Source organism: Lepus europaeus, chromosome 1, assembly GCF_033115175.1.
Source record: "Lepus europaeus isolate LE1 chromosome 1, mLepTim1.pri, whole genome shotgun sequence".
NCBI classification, from domain to species: Eukaryota; Metazoa; Chordata; class Mammalia; order Lagomorpha; family Leporidae; genus Lepus; species Lepus europaeus.
Window position 1 is genome coordinate 145,036,911 of NC_084827.1, and position 23,078 is coordinate 145,059,988.

General features: G+C 41.9%; 3 pseudogenes; all 3 read right to left on the reverse strand.

The window, feature by feature from the left end:
• Window positions 1-1,328: 1,328 nt before the first annotated feature.
• LOC133767139 (protein MEMO1-like) lies at window positions 1,329-2,230 on the reverse strand (annotated as a pseudogene).
• Window positions 2,231-10,723: 8,493 nt separating this feature from the next.
• LOC133767146 (ubiquitin-conjugating enzyme E2 R2-like) lies at window positions 10,724-11,435 on the reverse strand (annotated as a pseudogene).
• Window positions 11,436-18,754: 7,319 nt separating this feature from the next.
• On the reverse strand, window positions 18,755-19,726 carry LOC133767150 (THO complex subunit 3-like; annotated as a pseudogene).
• Between the last annotated feature and the right edge of the window lie 3,352 nt (window positions 19,727-23,078).

Here is a 23,078-nt window from a genome sequence, read left to right on the forward strand (position 1 = left end):
AGAACCAGCACCCATATAGGATGCCGGTGCCGCAGGTGGAGGATTAACCTACTGCACCACGATGCTGGCCCCAGGGACAGTGTTTTTGATATTGCTCTACAGACTATTGTGTGTGTGTGAAGAGACTGAAACTGGCCTTGGGCTAGCATATGGAGGGATTCTGGGAATGATTCTAAATGAGCTGAGAAGTGTTTCAGGCTGCTGAGGTTCCCTAGCTAGGACTTCCGCTAGGAGCTTCAGCTTCAGAGACAGACCTCAGCACCCAGGACAAGGCAGGCGATTGCTGACTCTGTAACTGTGTTACTACTGGCCTGAAGGAAGCTAGCCTTGGCACAAAACACGTGTCTAAGATCTGCTTGCATTGTTCATGAGAGTTTGCAAGTTGTGGGGGCAGTTAGTTTAAACAGACCATGGCAGTGAGCCACAGGTTGCTGATCTCTGCTCTCATCCAATGCCCGGGGTTTTCCTAAATCCCAGAGGAATGTTTGGCTATGGTTACACAATGGCAGGTTTGGGGCAGGAATCTGGGTATGTATCTTTCTCCCTCCCTCCTCCCTCCCTCCCTTCTTTCCTTCCTGCCTTCCTTCTTTCGTTCCTTTCTTTTTTTTTTTTTAATTTTAGCTCCCACATACAAGGGACAACCTGAGGTATTTGTCTTTCTTCTTTTTTTAAAAGTATATCCAGTTATATTTTTATGTAAGAGCTGAGGTTTACCATTTTTAACAAAAATTCTGATGGAATCACTAAAAAACAGTATTTCATGTATACCACAGAGCAATAAGTTTAAATCAGACCATTTTGAGTTGTGTAGCCCTTTATTAGCAACTAAAATAGAAAGTATTTGCTGTACAACACGGGTAGTAATTGACTATAATTGGAGATTTATTATATTCTAATACAGATCATTTCTAAATGCAATTTCTTTATTAAAAAGGGTGTTTATAATTTGCAAAACTATTCTGAAAGTGGAATAGATTGCACAAGTCTGCAAAGAGTGCAAGTTTAGGATATGGTAAATGCTTTACAAGTTACTTTCAAAAAACTCTGCCACAACTGGGCCTTTCCATTGTCATCTTTTTTCATCAAAATATTTTGATGCCAGCCTTCCTTCCACCGCCCTAAACTATAAAGCAATTTTTTTAATGAATTGAAATTAAGGAAGGACTACCTCCTAGAAAAGAAGAGAAGAAAGTTCTATTAGTCTGAGGTTTCAGAATCCCCCCCCCCCCCCCCCCCGCCCACCAGGACCGGTATCTTGGTACAGGCTAGGCTGGGCCTGCAGACAGATGACGAGTGTGTACAGGTAGCATCCCTGAGGGTTCAGAGCTTCAGTGGCCTGTGAGGGCTCCAGCTGCATTACTCACTGAACTATATTCCAGTTTCTTCACTGGCTTCACTGGGCATAATTCAAAAAGGAAAAGCTCATATTCATTCCATTCTTCCGGAGCTCTGTAATAGCATTTGATTACACCCCTATGGGATGTCTTCCACATAGAGCATTATGGCATTTCTTTAAGTAATTGCTAAAAGATACAGGGTCTAATTGCTCTATAATACTCATACCCATTTCATTTAGCTGTTCAATGGATCTATAAATCTCCCCTTGGGATTCATCATAGTTAACTGTAACTGAACCTCTGACCCCAATGGCAGAAATCAGAAGAAACCACAAAGAGGTTACTAGGATCTGCTAGATATTTACTGAAGAGTTTTCCGAATTCCTGTTCTTTTGATTCACTCAGAGCTCCAACCAGCACAGGAATAATGGTAAACTATCCTTATGGCTTTCCACGGCTTTAGCTGTATAAGGCAAATGCATTTCAACACTGTGTTCATCTTCGTCTGTTTGCAGAGACACGCGTTCACACATTCCTGTCTTCCACAGTTCTCCGTAAGTCTTTTGGTCAATATGAAGGTCATACAGAAGTGCCCTATATATATGCACACTGGAAAGTGTGTATCGAGAGAGGGTCACGTGATGAGAAGGTCTGAGGATGAAAATTCTCCGGGTTCTAGATGGATCTACTTGTTTGTAAGCATGGGCAGCACAAGACCCACAGTACATATGTGCTGCATGGGGTGCAATAATGGCTCTAGCAGGTCTTTTTGTAGACTGTACTTGTGAAAGCCACCCTTCTAGCCAGGCGTTCAGCTGCGGCCCTGAGGCTGTGTACCAGCTCCCGGCGTGACTGGCTTCCCGGCAGACCACTCAGTTGGACATCGTGGTGCCTGTGCCGTCTGTGGTGCACCAGGATGAATGAGGAGGTGGCGGCGGCAGCAGTGGCAGGAGCGGCTCTGCGAGGGGACGAGAGACCGGGGACCCAGCCCAGGAGGAGGGTATTTGTCTTTCATCTCTGGCTTATTTCAGTCAACATGATGTCCTCCAGTTCCAACCACTACGCTGTGAATGATAGAATATAATTCTTTTTATAGCTGAATAATATTCCATTGATAGATATTCATATTTATCTTTTGTATAATCATATACATAATTTTGTATATCATTGTATATGTGTATATATATATATATGTATGTATCCATATATATCTTTATCCATTCATCTGATACAGACACCTTGGTTGATTCCATATCTTGGCTAGGATGACCAGTGCTGTCTTTGATATGATGAGTTCGTGTCTTTTGGGTATATATCCAGTAATGAGATTGCTGGATCGTATGGCAAGGCTGTTTCTAGTTTTTAAAGAAATCCCCATACTGTTGTCCACAGTGGCTGCATTAATTTACATTCCTACCAACAGTGTGTCCACATCCTCGCCAACATTTATTGCTCTCTCTCTTCTGGAGATAGCTATTCCGACAGAGGTGAGGCGGTATCTCATTGTGGTTGGTTTTGATTTACATTTTTCTGATGGTTTTGATTTACATTTCCCTGGTGGCTAGAGGTACTGATTATTTTAAGGAACTTATTTGTTGGCCATTTGTATTTCTTCTTTTGAGAACTTCTATTCAGATCCTTTGTCAATTTCTTAACTGGATTGGTTAATTTTTTTTCTTGTTGTTTAGTTTTTAAGAGTTGCTGATATATTCTGGATATGAATTCTCTGTCAGGTAAGTAGTTTGCAAATATTTCCTCCCATTTGTCAGATGTCTCTTCAGTCTACTGATTTTTTTCCTTTGTTGTTCAGAAGCTTGTGAGTTTGATATAATGCCATTTCTCAAGTTTTGCTTTTATTGCTTGTGCTTTGGGGATCTTATCCAAGAAGGCATCACCTACACCAATGTCTTAAAGTGTTCCCCATACATTTTCTTCTAGCAATTTCATAGGATCAGATCTTAAATTTATTGATCTACCTTGAGTTGATTTTTGTATATGGTGAAAATAGGGATCTAATTTAATTCTTCTACATCTATGCATCCAGTTTTGCAAATACCATTTATTAAAGGGACCATCCAGTGTATGTTCTGGATAATTTTGTCAAAAATCAGTTGTCTCTATGTATATGAATTCATTTCTGGGCTTTCTATTCTATACCATTGATCTAAGTGCTGGTTTTTATGCCAGTACCACATGTTTTAATTACTATAGCTTTATAGTATGCTTTAAATCAGGTATTATGATGCCTTCAGTTTGATTTTCTTTTGTTCAAAATCACTTTGGCTAGTCTGGGTCTTTTGTGACTCCATGCTGAATTTAGCATTCTTTTTTCTTTTTTTAACTTTAAATATGATTTTTATGTCAAATTACTGGATTTCAGTATATCCAGATTTGTTATACATGGTCGCTTATCCAATTAGGTTAAGCATTTACATTATGAAACTGTGGTAATAAGTCAACATATTAGCATCTAATTTTCAATAAGATAAGGACACTTTTCCACTGTTAATAACACTAAAGTTTATTTTCAATATATATCTTATATGTAAATACATTCAGAAAAGGGATTTTATTTATTCTTATGGCAGGTACACTGATGATTGTCATTGCTACATTCAAAGCAGAAAAAGAAATTAAAATATTTGTTCACCTTTGTTTATAATCCCAGAAGGAAAGCAAATGTGAAATATTAGTCATTTGTTATTGTTGTGCAAAGGTTGTGAGTTGGGTCTATTTACCTGATTGTTTCCTGGAGGACTGTGTGTGTTTTATGACATGTTGACGGTGAGGAGCTGGCCCATCTGTAACTGACATCTGTGCTTCCTGGTAAACAAGTCAGAGAGGCGTACACGTGTGTGTGTGTGGGGGAGACAGCCCAGCAGCAAGGGCCACTGGTGTTTTCATTTGAACTCTTTTCTCCTTTAGAAAGAGGAATATGTGTGTCCTAGATTTAAGTCTCAAATGCCTAGCTTATGGAAGTATAATTAATTTTGTCCAAAAATTTCTGCACTATGAAGTTTATTTCATTAATCAACATCTCCCTTTATGTAAAATATATGCATCAGGGGGCCTGCACGGTGGCTCACTTGGTTAATCCCCGCCTGTGGTGCTGGCATCTCATATGGGCGCCGGGTTCTAGTCCTGGTTGTTCCTCTTCCAGTCCAGCTCTCTGCTGTGGTCCAGGAGGGCAGTGGAGAATGGTCCAAGTGCTTGGGCCCTGCACCCGCATGGGAGATCAGGAGGAAGCACCTGGCTCCTGGCTTCGGATCAGTGCAGCGCTGGCCATAGTGGCCATTTGGGGAGTGAACCAATGGAAGGAAGACCTCTCTCTCTCTCTCTCTCTCTCTCTCTCTGTCTATAACTCTACCTGTCAAATAAAAAATAATAAATGCATCAAAGTTGTGCTTTTCTGAAAAGGTTGAGCCAAAATCATTTATAGTAAAGAAATAGATTGAATTTTTCTAAAGTGGTTATAGAAAAATTTGTTAATATTTAAAAGTATTTTTAACTATACAGCAGAAAATTCATTGTCAGCTTATTCTAAATGACATATTCTCATGTCATAGTTATAAGAACTTGAATCTCAGTTTCAGCCTTTACTACATGTGTGAAATTTGACATGCTCCTAATCTCAGTTTATCTTAAAGTCTCAGGTATCTTACATAAAGATGAGTGATCAAAAATATGTTCAAATATCAACATATGTAAGGTACTAAGTATCTTAGCATGTGGATGCATGGAAATTGGTACATTTATAGTTTCAGATTATTTTTCTTTTTTTGTAGCAGATTTGTTATTTTAAATTAATTAATTAATTTGAAAGGCAGAGGCACAGAGAAAGAGAAGGAGAGAGAGAGAAAGAGGGAGATTCCATCTGCTGGTACACTCTCCAAATGATCGCAATGGCAGGGGCTGGGCCAGGCCAAAGCCAGGAGCCAGGAGCTGCTTCTGGGTCTCCAACATGGGTGGCAGTGGCCCAAGGAATTGGGCCATCCTCCGCTGCTTTTCTCAGGCCACTAGCAGAGAGCTGGATTGGAAGCAGGGCAGCCAGGACATGGACCAGCACCCATATGGCATGCCAGCCTCACAGGTGATGGCTTAACCCTCTATACCACAAGGCCAGCGCCCAGATTTGTTATTTTTATATGGGTTCAGGGAGTGTCTTATCCTCCTAAATGTGATAAAAACACTCCCCAATCAATCAGAATTCCAGTTTTATTTACTTTTAATTTTTTATTTACTTAAGATGAACAAATATCTTATATTTCATATATACAGATTTAAAAGCATAAAGATAGTTTCCACCTTACCCTCCCTTCCACCCATGCTCCCACACTCCCTCCCCCTTCCTTCCTTATTTTTTCTTTTATTTTTTTTACAATGATACACTTTCAGTTTATTTTATAATTACAAACTTAACTCTGCACTAAATAATGTACTCAACAAGTAGAAAGTAGAAAAACCACTGCTCCTCAAGTATATAGACAAGCACTATAAACAACAATCAAGTCTGAAAATGACAATTTCATTCATATACATTACATGTTTTTGTACTCTGTATATTAGTTACCACAAATCAGAGAAAAAGTATGATATTTGTCATCTTGGGACTGGTTTATGTCAGTAAGCATAATAGTTTCCAGTTGCATCCATGTTGTTGCAAAAGACAGGTTTCATTCTTTTTTATGGCTGAGTAGTATTCCATAGTGTATATTTACCATATTTTGTTTATTCTGTCATCAGTTGATGGACATCTGGGTTGATTCCATATGCTAGCTGCTGTCAACAAAGCTGCAGTGAACATGTGAGTACAGATGACCCTTTCATAAGCTGAGTTCATTTCATTTGGGAAAATTCTCAGGAGTGAGATGGCTGGGATCCAGGGTAGATCCATTTTCAGATTTCTGAGGAATTGCCATACTGTCTTCCACAATGACTGTTCTAGTTTACATTCCCACCACCAACATATAAGGGTTCCTTTTCCCCCACATCCTGATCAGTATTTATTGTTTTTTTTTTTTATTTTTGGATGATAGTCATTCTATCTGGGTGAGGTGAAACCTCATTGTAGTTTTTACTTGCATTTCCCTGGTGGCTGGTGAACCTGAGCATTTTTTCATGTGTCTGTTGACCATTTGAGTTTCATCTTTTGGTAAAATGCCTGCTCAAGTTGTTTGTCCGTTTATGAACTGGATGGTTTGTTTTGTTGTTGAGTTTCTTGAACTATTTATAGATTCTGGAAATTAATCCTCTATCATATACATAACTTGCAAATATTTTCTCCTATTCTGTTATCTCTTCACTTTGCTGAGTGTTTCCTTTGTAGTACAGATGCTTCTTAGCACGATGTAGTCCTATTTGTCTATTTTTGCTTTGATTGCCAGTGCTTCTGGGGTCTTTTCCAAGAAGTCTTTGCCTATGCCAAGGTCTTGAAGAATTTCTCCAATGTTTTCCTCTATTAGTTCCATGGCATCATTCATAGGTTTATATCCTTGAACCATTTAGAGTTGATTTTTGTATAAAGTGTAACATAGGGGTCTTGTTTCTGAATGCAAAGATCAGATTTTCTCCAGAGATTGACTTTAGCTCATTTGTAGAAAGATTAGTTGGTTGTAGATACATGGATTGATTTCTGGAGTTTCTATTCTGTCTCATTGGTCCACATGTCTATTTTTGTGCCAGTACTATGTTGTTTTGATTATAACTATCCTGTAGCATGTCTTGAAGTCTGGCATTGTGATACCTCTGGCTTTGTTTCTGTTGTTTAAGATGCTTTAGCTATTTGGGGTCTCTTGTGAGTCCATATGAACATTAGCATCATTTTCTCTAGATCTGAGGTGAATGTCATTGATATTTTGATTGGGATTGCATTGACTCTGTAAATTGCTTTGGGTAGTATGGGCATTTTGATGACATTAATTCTTCCAATCCATGAATATGGAAGATTTTTTCATTTTTTGTATCTTATTCTATTTCTTTCTTTAATGTTTTGTAATGTTCACAGTAGAGCTCTTTTATCCCCTTGATTAAATTTATTCCAAGATAGTTACATTTTTTGGTAGCTACTGTTAATGGTACTGATTTTACAAGCTCTTTCTCAGCCATGGCATTGTCTGTGTATACAAAGGCTATTGATTTTTGTGTGTTGATTTTATAGCCTGCAAATTTGCCAAACTCTTTTATGAATTCCAACAGTCAAGTCTTTTGGTTCCCCTATATATAGGATCATGTCATCTGCAAACAGGAATAATTTGACTTCTTCTTTTTCAATTTGTATCCCTTTGATTTCTTTTTCTTGTCTAACAGCTGTGGCCAAAACCCCTAGAATTATATTGAATAGCAATGGTGAGAGTGGGCATCCTTGTTTGGTTCCAAGTCTTAGTGGAAATGTTTTCAATTTTTCCCCATTCAATAGGAGGCTGGCTGTGGGTTTGTCATATATTGCCTTAATTATGTTAAAGAATGTTCCTTCTATACCCAATTTGCTTAAAGTTTTTATTATGAAAGAATGTTATATTTTATCAAGTGCTTTCTCTGCATGCATTGAAATAATCATATATGTTTTCCCTTCAGTCTATTAATGTGCTATATCATGTTTATTGACATGTGTATGTTGAATCATCCCTGCATAAATGGGATAAATCCCATTTGGTCCAGGTGAATGATCTTTCTGATGTGTTGTTGGATTTGATTAGCTAATATTTTATTGAAGATTTTTGCATCTATATTGATCAGGAATATTGGTCTACAGTTCTCTGTTTTTGTTGTATCTTCTTCTGTTTTTTAAAATTTAATTTAATTTAATTTTATTATTATTTTTTTGACAGGCAGAGTTAGACAGTTAGAGAGAGAGACAGAGAGAAAAGCCTTCCTTTTTCTCTTGGTTCACCCCCCAAATAGCAGCTATGGCCTGCGTGTTGCACTGATCTGAAGCCAGGAGCCAGGTGCTTCCTCCTGGTCTCCCATGCGGGTGCAGGGCCCAAGCACTTGGGCCATCCTCCACTGCCTTCCCGGGCCACAGCAGAAAGATAGACTGGAAGAGGAGCAACCAGGACAGAACCGGCACCTCAACCGGGATTAGAACCTGGAGTGCTGGTGTCGCAGGCAGAGGATTAGCCTAGTGAGCCGCAGTGCCAGCCAATTCTTCTGGTTTTTTAATTAAGGTGATGGTATCTTCATAGAAGGAGTTTGGGAGGATTCCCTCCCTTTCAATTATTTTGAATAGTTTGAGAAGAATTGGGATTAGTTCATCTTTCCAAAGTTTACTAGCATTGAGCAGTGAAGCCATTTGGTCTTGGTCTCTTCTTCATGTATTTCAATATACAAATTTAGGAACATAGTGATAATTCCAACCCTACCCTTCCTCTCACCCAGGCTCCAAACCTTCTTCCTCCTCACTCTCTTATTCCCACAAAAATCTATTGTCAGTTTACTTAATGATTGAAAGTTTAATCCTACACTAAGTAAAGAGTTCAACAAATAGTTTGAAGAAAAAACAAAACACCATTCCTCAACTGAGGAGACAAGGGCCATAGACAGTTATTGAATCTCAAAATGTCCATTTCACTCCAATACATTGTATTTTAGGTACTCTATTAGATACCCAAGATCAGGGAAAACATGATATCTGTCTTTTTTGGGACTGGATTATTTAGCTAAGTATAATGGTTTCCAGTTGTATCCACTTTGTTGAAAATGACAAGATTTCATTTTTTTTAACAGCTGAGTAGTACTCCACAGTGTCTATATACCACAATTTCTTTATCCAGTCTTCAGTTGATGGACATCTGGGTAATTCCATATCTTAGAATTGTGGAATGAGCTGTAATAAACATGGGGTACAGAAACCTCTTTAATATACTGACTTCTTTACTGGGTAAATTCTGGGCTTTTTTGGGGTTGGTCTTTATTATCGATTCAATCTCTCTTTTTTTGTTTGTTTGTTTGTTTGTTTGTTTTGACAGGCAGAGTGGACAGTGAGAGAAAGAGACAGAGAGAAATGTCTTCCTTTGTCGTTGGTTCACCCTCCAATGGCTGGCGCAGCTGGCGCGCTGCGGCTGGCGCACTGCACTGATCCGAAGGCAGGAGCCAGGTGCTTCTCCTGGTCTCCCATGGGGTGCAGGGCCCAAGCACTTGGGCCATCCTCCACTGCCTTCCCAGGCCACAGCAGAGAGCTGGCCTGGAAGAGGGGCAACCAGGACAGAATCCGGTGCCCCGACTGGGACTAGAACCTGGTGTGCCAGCGCCGCAGGCCGAGGATTAGCCCATTGAGCTGCGGCGCCAGCCCCAATTCAATCTCTGTCTTGGTTATTGGTCTACTTAGGTTTTCTATGTCTTCATGACTCAATTTTAGTAGACTGTGTCCAGAAATCTATCCATTTCTTCTAAGTTTTCCAATTTGTTGGCATATAGCTGTTTGTAGTAATTCCTGATGATTCTTTTCATGCCTGTATTATCCATTGAAACATCCCCTTTTCCATCTCTGATTTTCTTAATTTGGGTTTTCTCTCCCTTTTTTTGGTTAGTTGGACCTATGATGTATCAATTCTGTTCATTTTTACAAAAAATTAACTCTTCATTTCACTGAACTTTTGTATCATTTTTTGGATTGGTTTGTTTCTTTTTTATGTAAAGTATGAATATTTATTTCAGGCTTTAGATCACAATCAATTTCAAAAGACAAAATCTAATTCCTTTGCTCAGAGTAGCTGAGGCCTCCGTGGTTGGGTGGTTTCAGGGAGGCTAAAGGGGCACATTTCATGAGGTTCAGACTTAGCATCAAGTCCCTGACACCCACTGCGTCCCAGCCTTAGGGAGGGAAAGAATTCAAATTCACCACCGTGGGGCTGAACGAATGTGCACACACTAATGTAAATGCAGCTAAACCTGGGCAAATTTGTTTGTAAAGTTTGCTTTGTGGGTTTTTTTTTTCCATTTTCTTTTGCTACCCAGCATATGCAGCATTTATGAACCCCAAGTGGGTTCCCAGCTTTAAACACATTAAACATCTTGAAAAACTATTTAATTCTTCAAGAATCTAAAAACAGACCAAACGTATTTTGCCGTGAACATTCTGTGGAAATGATGTGAGATGGAAGTTAGAGTTGCTGTCATTAAAGCAAAAAAGAGAAAAAGAAAAAAGTATCAGTACAGTGATGGAAGGGTAAAGAGTGCAAGAATTCAGACATCTGTGGAGGCTATTTTCTCTCCATTAAAGGTCCAGAAAAAGGAGCAAACAGATCCATAAGGAGAGTCGGCGGGAGCTGGGTTTGTTTTCCCACCCGCTGTGAACAGGTTTTTGCTGAGAGGCCACTGCTAGGTCCCCACTTGCTCCCCTCCCTCTGGCCGGAGAAGGCGGGGCAGTGCAGGGGCCCCGAAGGGGCAGGTCACGATTCCTCATTTCCATGATGATCATCATAAGAGTCAGCATTTCCTTCCTCCTCATCTTCATCATCAATGTCATCGTCGTCAATGTCATTGTCATACAGGAAATCTGAGCTGCTGTCATTGGAAAGCACTTTAGTTTCGATACAATGTTCCGCCAGGGTTGTGGGGACCTTCTCTTTATCCTTTTCTGCTTCAGCCTTACGGGCTGAAACCTGTTTCCTAATGATTTCAGCGTATTCTTTGTCTTTTTCTTTACTATCCCTCCATTTCCTGAATGTAACCGAGGCGTCCACATTGGCTGGGGAGAAGGTGTTGGGCTCATTAAGCAGAGACTATACTGAACAGCACAGTCCTCACATTCTGAGCAGGATGCCATCTTTCAGGGGTAGTTCTCCACTCTGTGGGTCATCTACAGGCAGTTGAAGAATTGGAATGCATACATCTCCATTCTCATAAATGTTAGGGTGCCACATTTTGGCCAAGAATCTGAAGGTAGGTGGTGAATATAGGTAGTCAATAGGAAACTGAATATATGTCTTGAAGTAGCCGCTTTCCTAGAGGGGTTGGGGGGTCTGAAGATGGCCAGCTCCCAGTTGTAGAGGTCGGACTCATCCACCAGGGTGATCCGGAAGCCCTCCACCGGTCCCCCCTGCAGGGATTTCAGCTCCAGCACCGGGGCCTTCTGCAGCTGGCCATCAGCTGCTGGGCCATCGTTGCGTTGGTGGCAGCAGCTGTCCTGCGGGCTGGGGCCCAGTCCTCAGCACCTGCCGGATGACCAGGCCCCTCCTCTCTGCTGCCCTCCAGCCCGACTGCAGGGGTCTTCACACACCTGTGATCATCTGGGGGCCTGCTCACACACGATGACAAGGGGGGAGGGGGAGGGGTGCCGGTGGGGGCAGGGGTTGAGGGAGTTCGGGGAATTTGCTCCCGGACCTGACCTCCTCTCCCTCCCCCTGCCTCAACCTGGGGAGAAGGTGAAAGTGAGGAAGGTGGCTGAGGGCCAGGGAGCACCTCGCTTGCTTGCCCTCTCTCCTCTGCGGGGAGGGCACACGGGGCCAGAGAGAGTGGGGCGCCTGAGCTCCTGGTGGCGGTGGCTGCCTGTTTTGTTTATTTTTTCTCTAATTTTAATTATTTATTTCCTCCTACTAATTCTGGGTTTGTTTTTTTTTCTTTTTTTCCTAGGTCCTTTGAGATGCATTGTTAGATTGTTTATTTGATGCCTTTCCAATTTCTTGATATTGTCTCTATTTGCTATAAACTTCCCTTTTAACACTGCTTTGGTTGTATGCCATAAGTTTTTAAAATTTTTAAATTTATTTTTATTTTTAAAAGATTTTATTTATTTATTTGAGAGGTAGAGTTACAGACAGTGAAAGGGAGAAACAGAGAGAAAGGTCTTCCTTCCGTTGGTTCACTCCCCAGATGGCCACAACGGTCAGAGCTGGGCCAATCTGAAGCCAGGAGCCAGGTGCTTCTTCCCGGTCTCCCGTATGAGTGCAGGGGCCCAAGGACTTGGGCCATCTTCCACTGCCCTCCTAGGCCATACCAGAGAGCTGGATTGGAAGAGGAGCAGCCAGGACCCAAACTGGCGCCCATATGGGATGCCGGTGCCACAGGCGGAGGATTAACCTATTGTGCCACAGCGCCAGCCCCAGTGCCATTAGTTTTGATATATTACTGTGCTCATTCGTTTCAGAGGTGTTTTGATTTCTCCTATGATGCACTGTTCTTTCAGGAGTATGTTGTTCAGTCTCCGTGTGTTTGCACATGTGCTAGAGATTATTGTTAATTTCTGGCTTCATTCTATTGTCAGAAAAGAGACATGGCATGACTTCCATTTCTTAAATTTCTTGACACTTGCCTTATGGCCTAGCATATGGTCTATCTTAGAGAGAATTCCATGAAAAGAATCTATTCTGAGGCTGTGGGATGAAATGTTCTGTAGATATCAATTAGGTCCAATTGATCTGTAGTGTAGATTAGCTCTGTTGTTTCTTTGCTGATATTTTTGTCTAGTTGATCTGTCCATTGCTGAAAGTGGGGTGTTGGAGTCCCCCATTATTATTGTATTAGAGTCTATGTCTCCCCTTATTTTTTATCTTATTTGAAAGTCAGAGTTACACAGAGAGAGAAAGAGAGGCAGAGAGAGAGAAAGAGGTCTTTCATCTGCCGATTCACTACCAAATTGGCCACAATGGCTGGAGCTGTGCCGATCCGAAGCCAGGAGCCAGGAGCTTCCTCCAGTTCTTCCACATGGGTGCAGAGGTCCAAGGATTTGGGCCATCTTCTTCTGCTTTCCCAGACCATGGCAGAGAGCTGAATCGGAAGTGGAGCAGCCAGGACTAGAACCCATATGGGATGCTGGCACTGCAGGAGGCAACTTTGCCTGCTATGCCACAGCGCTGACCCCTGTGTCTCTTAACATTTGTTTTAAATAGCCAGGTGCCCTGGAATTGGGTGCATGGACATTATTATAGTCACATCTCCCTGTTGAATTGATCGCTTAATCATTACATAATGCTATTTTTTGTTTCTTTCAAGTTTTTGTGTTAAAAACTATTTTGTCTGATATTAGGATGGCTACTCCTGGTCTTTCTTACTTTCCATTAGCGTAGAATATCATTTTCCATTCTTTCACTTTCAGTCTACATGTATTTTTGTTGGTGAGATATGTTTCTTGCAGGCAGCATATAGATGGGTCTTATTTTTTAATTCATTCAGCCTGTCTGTATCTTTGTATCAGAGAATGTAGGCCATTTACATTCAAGGGTATTATTGATAAATAATGACTTGGTCCTGCCATTTTCCTATAACTATTCCCATTGTTTGCTTTGGATTTCCTTTGTTCTTTTACTGGGAGGTTTTCTTCCTTCACACTCTTTCATAATAATGACTATCTTTCTGTTTCTGTATGTAGCACATCCTTAAGTACTGTTTGATAAGGCTGGATGACTGGTGACAAATTATTTCAATTTTTGTTTATTTTGGAAGGCCTTTATTTCATCTTCTTTATGAATGAGAGCTTTGCAGGGTACAGTATTCTGGGCTGACAGTTTTTTTCTTTTGGGACTTGGACTATGTCTCTATTCTTTCCTAGCCTATAGAGTTTCTGATGAGAAACGAGCTGTCAATCTAATTGGAGACCCTCTGAAGGTAACCTGGCATTTTTCTCATGCACATCTTACAATCTTTTCTTTATGTTTTACTGTTTGGCTATAATGTGTCGTGGTGAAGATCTTTTCCGGTCATGTCTATTGGGAGTTCTATGTGTTTCCTGTACTTGAACATCCCTTTCTCCAAATTAGGGAAATTTTCTGATATTATTTCACTTAATAGGACTTCTAGTCCATTCTTTCTTCCCACATCTCCATGATTTCCATTGTATAATAGCATCCATAAATCTTAAACACTGTTCAGGTTTTCTAATTTTTTCTTTTTTTGTGTCTGAGATATTTACAAATATTTGTCTTGTAGCTTGTATATTCTTTCTTCTGCTTCACCAGGTCTGTTAAGCCTTTCCACTGTATTTTTGTTTGAAATATTGAATTATTCATTTCTAATATTTCAGTTTGATTTCTTTTCAATATCTCTAGCTCCTGGCAAAATTTTTCATCCATGTCATTGATGGATTTCTTTAACTCATGAATTTGCTTCTCATTGTTTTTGAGCAGTCTTATGATCATTTTTTTGAACTCTCTTTCAAGCATTTCATCAATCTCTTTGTCTTTACACTCTAATATTGATTTTTTTCTTCACATTCTAATATTGAAGTATTGTTGTGTTCCTTTGAAGGAGTCATATTGTTTATGTTTTTCATGTTTCTTATATTTCTGTGATTACTTTTAGGCATATCTGAACCACTTGTTCACAGTCCTGCTTCAGGATGTAGTGGTGTCACTCCCCAGGTCTCCCAGAATGAGAGCCAGATGTGTTGGGAATATCGGCAATCACCCATCTACATCAACACAGATTGAACTCTCTCAGTACTGCACACGAGTGCAATTTACTCCAGAGATTGTAATAGCGACATCATCAGTCCCAGCTCCTCAAGGCAGTACCAATGTGGCATGCAAGCATGATGCTGGGGCTCGTGCCCTGGGCTCCCAGCACCATGAGCTGGAAGGATCAGAGGGAACTTCCTCAGGTCTGGTCCTCCTGAATTTTTTATGGGCTGCTGCTGGTGCTAGCTCCAAGAAGCTGAGAAAACCTCCTGGTCCCCGGATCACACAGAGTGAATGAACACAGCTCCAGGGCTTATACCCAGAGCTCCCACAGTTGGAGTGTGCAGGGGGTATGCTCTCCGCCATGTAAAGTGTCCTATCTCTGGTTCTGGTGGATCCTGAGGCAGTGGGACCGCTTGCTGTACCCTAGGTCAGAACAGAGTTCAGCAGTGGTTCTACCATAGCAAACCAAGTCGGGCACTTTGGAAGGAGGGAGGCATTGTGACTTTTCTTTTTGGAGCAAAGTAGTTGCTCAGACCACAGATCCCCAGGGTGGACTTGAAATCCATGGGGACTGTGGCATTCTCCTGCAGGTGGTGGGGGCCGTGGAGTGGCTTTCTTAGCTTTTTCTGGCAATATGACTTTCTCCATAGCTTGTGGAGCAGACACTGAGGCAGCTGGCTACAGTGGCTGGCAGTGGTGGCATGTCCTTGCTGTCCACACAGTCTCTGTACTGTTTCATCACTTTCCCATTGAAAATGTCCCTAAGTCAGTCTTCTGGGTAAGTGATCCTTCCTTTGTTGTTCTTGTAGTGTTCTGTGGCAGAGGTGAGTGTCTGTTCAGCCAACTTGGATTGTCACTTAGCAGTTCTTTATAGTGAGAACCACACCAGGCGATCCAAGATGGATGAATAGCGAGAAGATACCTGATTTTAGTCACAATAAGATATCACAAAAACAAAGGAATGACCACATTCCTAGGTGACTGATTGTGAGAAATTTTCAATGGAAAATGCACAGAACAGAACAGAGACTCCATGGACCAGAAAGGAGAGTGGACAGATATGTAGCAGCTGGTTGAATACCACTAGTGACCCCTAAGCCTACAGCGGATGGGAAAACATGATCTTCCCAGGACAAGGTGAGAGGAGGTTGCTGTGGCTCATCTTTCTGGACGTTTTGACTAAGGCAGAATGCCACAGTCCTCACTGATTCTGAGTCTGGCCTGGGGAGCTGGTGGGAGGTAGGGTGTCCACTCAGGGAATGCAGGTGGTTCATGTCCGGGATGGAGCAGCATGCAGGGTGAAGGGTGGAGCCTTATGCCCCATGACTGTGGGAGTCCTGGGCATAGATGATGGAACTGAAAAGGGCATGGGGCATGGCTAGATTCCTGGGCACCAGCCTGGTCTGACTTTGGAAGCCTGGCACTCCCTAAACACTGGGGATAGACCTTGTAGAAGGCTCAGGGGTCACACTGTGAAGCATGTCAGTGCTTTGTGCTCTTCATTTACCTGAATAGGTAGGTACACAAGCACTGGTGCTCTGTGTGGTTTGTGTGCCTGAGTGGGTGGCGTGCACAGGCACCATGAGCTCAATCTAGGCAGTGAATCACCTGGTTCACTTTGGCACAGAGAAGGGCTGAGGCTTTGATCACGTCAGCCAGCATCAGTATCCCCTCCCCCTACTGACTATGGTCAGATCAACCACAGTCGAATGAGCAGTGAGCAGAGCTCCCTGCCCCCGCCCAGTACACACATCTGGATTTTGGGTGTAAGCTGCAGGCATTTCCCCAAGCCACAGAGGCACATTTCCAAGAACAAAGTCTTCAGAGGAGATAGCAACAAGTGATTCCCCAGATGCATAAAGACCAATGTATAAAAATAAGACACATGAAAAGGAAGGCAATATGACTTCTCTGCCTGTGGCACTGGCATCCCATATGGGCTCCAGGTTCTGGTCCCGGTTGCTCCTCTTGCAGTACAGCTCTCTCTCTCTGAGAGAGAGAGACAGAGAGAAAGGTCTTCCTTTGCCGTTGGTTCACCCTCCAATGGCCACCGCGGGCGGCGCACCTCGCTGATCCGAAGGCAGGAGCCAGGTGCTTCTCCTGGTCTCCCATGGGGTGCAGGGCCCAAGCACTTGGGCCATCCTCCACTGCACTCCTGGGCCACAGCAGAGAGCTGGCCTGGAAGAGGGGCAACCGGGACAGAATCTGGCATCCTGGCCGGGACTAGAACCTGGTGTGCTGGCACTGCAAGGCGGAGGATTAGCCTAGTGAGGCACGGTGCCGGTCTGTTACATTTTCTGAGATAGACCATTTACTAGACTATAAAACAAGTCTCAACAATTTCCAGAAAATTGAAATCCTACAGTGTATCTTTTCTGACCACAGTGGAATGAAGCAGGAAATGAACAACATAAGAAACTCTAGAAAGTATACAAACACATGGAGCCTAAAAACATGCTACTGAATGAACAGTGGAGCAAAGATGAAATCAAAAGGGAAATTAAAAAATTAATTGAACTGAATGAAATGGCAACAAAACATAGCAAAACTTGTGGAATACAGCAAAAGCAGTGTTAAGAGGAAAGTTTATGGCAATTAATGCCTTTATCAAAAATTGGAAAGATATCAAATAAATAATCTAAAATGCATCTCAAGAACGTTAAAAAATAAGAAGAAATCATAACAAAAATTAGTAGGATGAAAAAAATAAAAAAATAGAATAATCAAAATTGAAATAAAAAACTATACAAATGATCAATGAAATAAAGAAAATAACTGTATTTATGAAAAATTAAACAAATTTGATAAACCATTGGCCCAACTAACCAAAAAAATGAAGAAGACACAAATTTAAAAAATCAGAGATGAAAAAGGAGATATTACAGAAATAAAAATAAAATCATCAGGAATTATTAATAACAGCTATATGCCAACAAATTGGAAATCTAGAAGAAATTTTTGGACACATATCATTTATCAAAATTGAGGCACAAAAATATAGAAAACATGAATAGATTAATAACCGAGGCTGAGATCAACTCAGTAATAAAGACCCTCCCAACAAAGAAAAGCCCAGGACTAGATGGCTTCACTGCTGAATTCCACTGAAATTTTAAAAAACCAATTCCAATTCTTCTTAAACTATTCAAAACAACTGAAATTAATTTAAAATGACTGACTCCTCTAATCAATTTTGATGAGGCCATCATCACCTTAATTCTAAAACCAGGAAAAGTTACAATAAAAAAAGAGAACTATAAAGCGAGACCCTTGAGGAACAGAGCTGTAAATTTCCTAAACAAAATACTAGCTAATCAAATCCACAACACATCAGAAGGATCATCCACCAGGATCAAGTAGGGTTCATCCAAGGGATGAAAGGATGGTTCAACATATGCAAATCAGTAAATGTGATATAGCACATCAACCAAATGAAGGATAAAAACCATATGATTATTTCAACAGATGCACAGAAAGCATTTGATAAAATACAACATTGATTCATGATAAAAACCTTTAAAAAGAAGATCTCTTCTTCTCTCTCACTTTCTGGCTCTGCCTTTCAAATACATCAATAAATCTTAAAAAAAATTACACTCTGAGATTTTAAAAACACAAAACTGCAACATCTCCCTGTAATACCTTAACTGTCAAAGTCCTAGAGGCACATTTTAAAAACTTTTATTAAATGTTCAGTTCTCAAAATTATACATATTTCTTAATTATGAAGAATCCTCCATCCCATCCCACCGTTCCCAACCCCTCCATCCACAGCAGGCCCTGTCCCAGCAACAATAAGCTGCATGAATTTACCTCAAAGTGGGGAAGACGGAAGGTCCTCAGAGGACGATCTGTGCTGGGGTTGCTTCCCAGCCTGCAGAATCCATCCTCATTAGGGAGTGATGGTGGCGGTGGGCAAAGCATAGAAACAGCAAACACATATACAACAGAAAGGGCCCTGGAGCGGGCAGCCTGACAACACACATTTCACAACTCACACCAATTTACAAATATTTAGGGCGCCACCAGCTCCACGCAGCAGACCAAACCCCACACAGACTGGCCAGCCTCTGCCAGGGCCTCCGCTCAGGAATCATTCGGGAACCCAAACAGCTTCCCAGTCCCAGCTTCCCAGATGCTGTCGCATTTGCCACGTTTGTCATCACAGGCAAAGGCCAGCAGGGCCTTCTGGGGTGCCAGGCCACAGGGAAGGTTGGGGACCCACACTGCACCTCCTGCAGCCTGTCTACTTCACGCGATGTCGATCAAATGATCTGATGCAGATGCCAGCATTTTCCCATCGTGACTGAAACTGAGAGCCCTCAGGGGCCAATCCAGCCCGGAAAAGCACCGGACACACACTAACCCGTCCACATGCAGGGCCATGTCCCTGTAGCAAAGTTCTTCCTCATGGGGTCAAAGTCGATGCAGCCGCAGTTGGGATGCTGGGCACTGATGGACTGCATAGCCTTCAGTTCTGGGTAGCTGAGGCTGTTGATGCAACCATAGACACTGGCCGGAAGAACATGTTCTTATCGTTGCTCCAGGAGAGTTCGCTGACCTCACACTTGAGCTGTTCCTCTGCTTTGGAACCATGCACCTTGGCATCCATCAGGGTCAGCACATCGTCCTCGTTACCCACCAGGACTCCCGCAGATGGTAATGTCCTCCCCTTTGGTGTTCACAGTGGCAATGCATTTCGTCGTCCTCACATCCAGGATGCAATTGGTTTTATCCCCCGATGCCGTGACAAAGAGGTTGAAGTTACTTGGATGCCAACACAGCTGGTCCATGCTCTCCCTATGTCCCCAGTAATTGTTTTCTTTAACCAACCGGTCCTTCTCCAAGAGAAAGATGGTGGCCGTGTCGTTGAAGGACCCTGAGGCTAAGCGATGTCCGTTGCAGCTCCAGGCCACCGAGTGCACCTTGGCGCTGTCAGCAGGGGAACTCGTGTGTCTTGCTGTGGCCCGGGAACAGCTCCTGCATCCCAAGCACGTAGCGCGAGGAGCCGCTGCTCATTGAGCCCGGTCCTCGTGAGCCCAGCGTCGAAGGCCCCATAGCAGCCAGGGAGCACCACCATGGCGAGCTCACAGACCACAGCTCACCCGCCACGGCTCCGGCACAACCAGTCCTGGCGCCCTTCCGTGTTCATAGCAGATCAAGTCACAACAGCTAAGGCACTGAAGCACCTAGATGTGCATCAGCTCATGAATGTATAAAAATGTGTTATATATACACACGGTGGAATACTGCTCAGCCATAAAAAGAATGAAATCCTGACTTTTGCAGCAAAATAGATGTGACCAGATATCATTATGTTCAATAAGCCAGACCCCAGAAGACAAATAACATGTTTTCTCTGATTTCTGGTGGTTAATATATAGATAGTATAAAAATTTTTAATGTATATGAGTCAAAATGACATCTTTGGATTATTGTTTATAGTCTTTGTCTATATTCCTGATGGACAGTAGTTTTATAACATTTTACTTGTTGAACTCTTTATTTTGTGGAGAGTTAAGCCTCTGAATATAAAGAAAATTAAAAAATATGTTATTGCGAAAGTTAAAAAAGAAGGGAAGGAAGGAGAGAGGGAGAGAAGTGTCAGCATATTAATAGAATTGTTTTTATGAATGACATTAAATCTGTTCTCTTTATATTAATTTTTAAAATGTAAATACAGCAATTTTTAAGATTTATATTTTATTAATTTGAAAGGCAGAGTTAGAGAGAGAGAGAGAGAGAGAGACAAAGAGAGAGAGTTCTTTTCATCAGTTGGTTCACTCCCCAAATGACCACAATGGCCAGGGCTGGTCCAGACCAAAGCCAAGAGCCAGGAGTTTCTTCTGGGTCTCCCACATGGATGCAGGGCAAATGCACTTGGGCCATCTTCTGCTGCTTTTCCCAGGCTCATTAGCAGGGAGCTGAATTGGAAATGGTGCACTGGGACTCGAACCAGTGCCCATATGGGATGCCAGTATTGCAGGTGGAGGGTTTACATTCTATGCCCCAACACCGGTCCCAATAAAATAATTTAAAAAAATTAATGGAAAATGTGTTTCATGAGAAAATCTGCATAGATTTCAAAATTTTTTATTCAAAATAAACTTACATTTCTGAAATTAATTTTTAAAACCCATACCAGTAATTTGAAAGGGAAAATCTACTGAGAATAATTATTAACTAGTAAAACAAGGTTGATAACCAAAGGTACATGAGCACTGTAAAGAATGTGGGAGGAGCAAATATAGAGAAGTTGACTGGGTGACATGGCCAGAACTTGTCTGCAGTGGGCCCATGGGTGATGGGTGAGCAGGAAACTGCCCGCTTGAGTGCTGGCAAAATTCCCCGAGGGTAGAGACCATGGGGTCTTTTGGTTTTTTACTTATTTATTTATATAAAGGGGACAAGTTTCATGTATTTCATAAATACAGTTTTAAGAGCCTAATGGTACTCCCCACCACACCTCTCCCTCTGTGCTTCCTTCTTTTTTTCTCATTTTTCTTCTAAATTTTACAATGACATACTTTCAATTTTCTTTATAATCACAAGATTAAATAAAGAATTCAACAACTAGTAAGTAGGAAAACCACTGATCCTCAAGAATATAGACAAGGGCTATAAACAATAATCAAGTTTCCAAATGTCAATTTTGCTCATAAACATTACATTTTTGTAGTCTGTATATTAGCTACTACAAATCATGGAAAACATATGATATTGTCTTTTTGGGAGTTATTTCACTAAACTTAATGGTCTCAAGTTTCATCCATTTTGTTGCTAAAGACAGGATTTCATTCTTTTTTTTACAACTGTGTAGTATTCCATGGTGTGTACATACCACAATTTCTTTATCCAGTCTTCAGTTGATGGACATGTCGGTTGAGTCTGTATCTTAGCTATTGAGTTGTGCTGCAATAAATATGGAGGTACAGATAATTCTTTCATGTGCTGATTTCATTTCCTTTGGGTAAATTCCCAGGAGTGGAAGTGCTGACACCATGGGGTCCTCTAAAGGCTGTAAGAAAGAAGTCAGGTCATAAAACAGGAAGAAAACGCCAGAGAAACCTTATTCTCCCTGAGGTCTTGCACTTTCTCTCTGGTGCCCTCTACTGACAATACCTAAAATGATGACAAGTTCTAGGGAATCACCACAGTGTCAGAAAGCAAGAGAGAGTACATTTGGAGCTTTCACTGGCAAAATATTGATTGATGCTGGGACGGTATGTTGGCACTGTTCTTAAAAACAAAATGTGTGCTATGTATGTGTATATGATGATATTTGTTCTCACTTGTTGTGCATCTACTGGGCATGGCAGGAGCTACTCTAAGTATTTTATGTGTGGTAACTCATTGGATTCTCATAACAACCCCCAGTTGCGGGAATCATTTACTCTCTGGATAACGAAACTGATCTCCCGAGATGTTGAGGAAGTTTCACAAGGTCACAGAAAGTGACAGAGCAAAAATTGTCAAAGCTTTATTAGCCTAGAGAAAAAGCCTGAAACAAACAATGAAAACAGGAACAGTGGTGGCCTCAAGGAAGTATTAAAAAGGCCCCCGTGGGTGGGTGGGGGGGCGCTGACGCCATGGAGTAGTAGGGTAAGCCTCCACCAGCAGTGCCGGCATCCCATATGGGCACTGCCTCAAGTCCCAGCTGCCCCACTTCTGAACCAGCTCCCTCCTAATGGCCTGGGGAAGCAGTGGAAGGTGGTCCAAGTGCTTGTGCCCCTGCCCCATGTGCGAGACCTGGAAGAAGCTCCTAGCTCCTGGCTTTGGATCGGCTCTGGCTGTTGTGACCATCTGCAGAGTGAATCAGTGGATGGAAGTCCTCTCTCTGTTTCCCCCTCCCTCCGTAATTCTGCCTCTCAAATAAATGAATACATCTTTTTTTTAAAAAAAGAGAAAAAGCCACGGGAGAGGTTTTCACTTTTAAAATCAGTACTGTGAGCGGTGCTGTGGCATAGTGGGTAAAGCCGCCATCTGTAGTGCCAGCATCCCATATGTGCTCCAGTTCGAGTCCCGGCTGCTCCACTTCCAATCCAGCTCTTTGCTATGGCCTGGGAAAGCAGTGGAAGATGGCCCAAGTCCTTGGGTCCCTGCATCCATGTGGGAGACCCAGAAGAAGCTCCTGGCTCCTGGCTTCAGGTTGGCCCAGCTCTGGCCATTGCAGCCATTTAGGGAGTGAACCAGCTGATGGAAGATCTCTCTCTCTCTCTCTCTCTCTCTCTCTCTCTCTCTCTCTCTCTCTGCCTCTGCTTCTCTGTAACTCTACCTTTCAAATAAATAAATATTTTAAAAATTGGTACTAAAAATACACAAATAAATGTGGGGACAAATTTACTGCTTTTTTTCTTTTAATTTATTTGTAGGAAGGTGGGATTTTGGGGGGGTGGGGAGAGGATGGGAG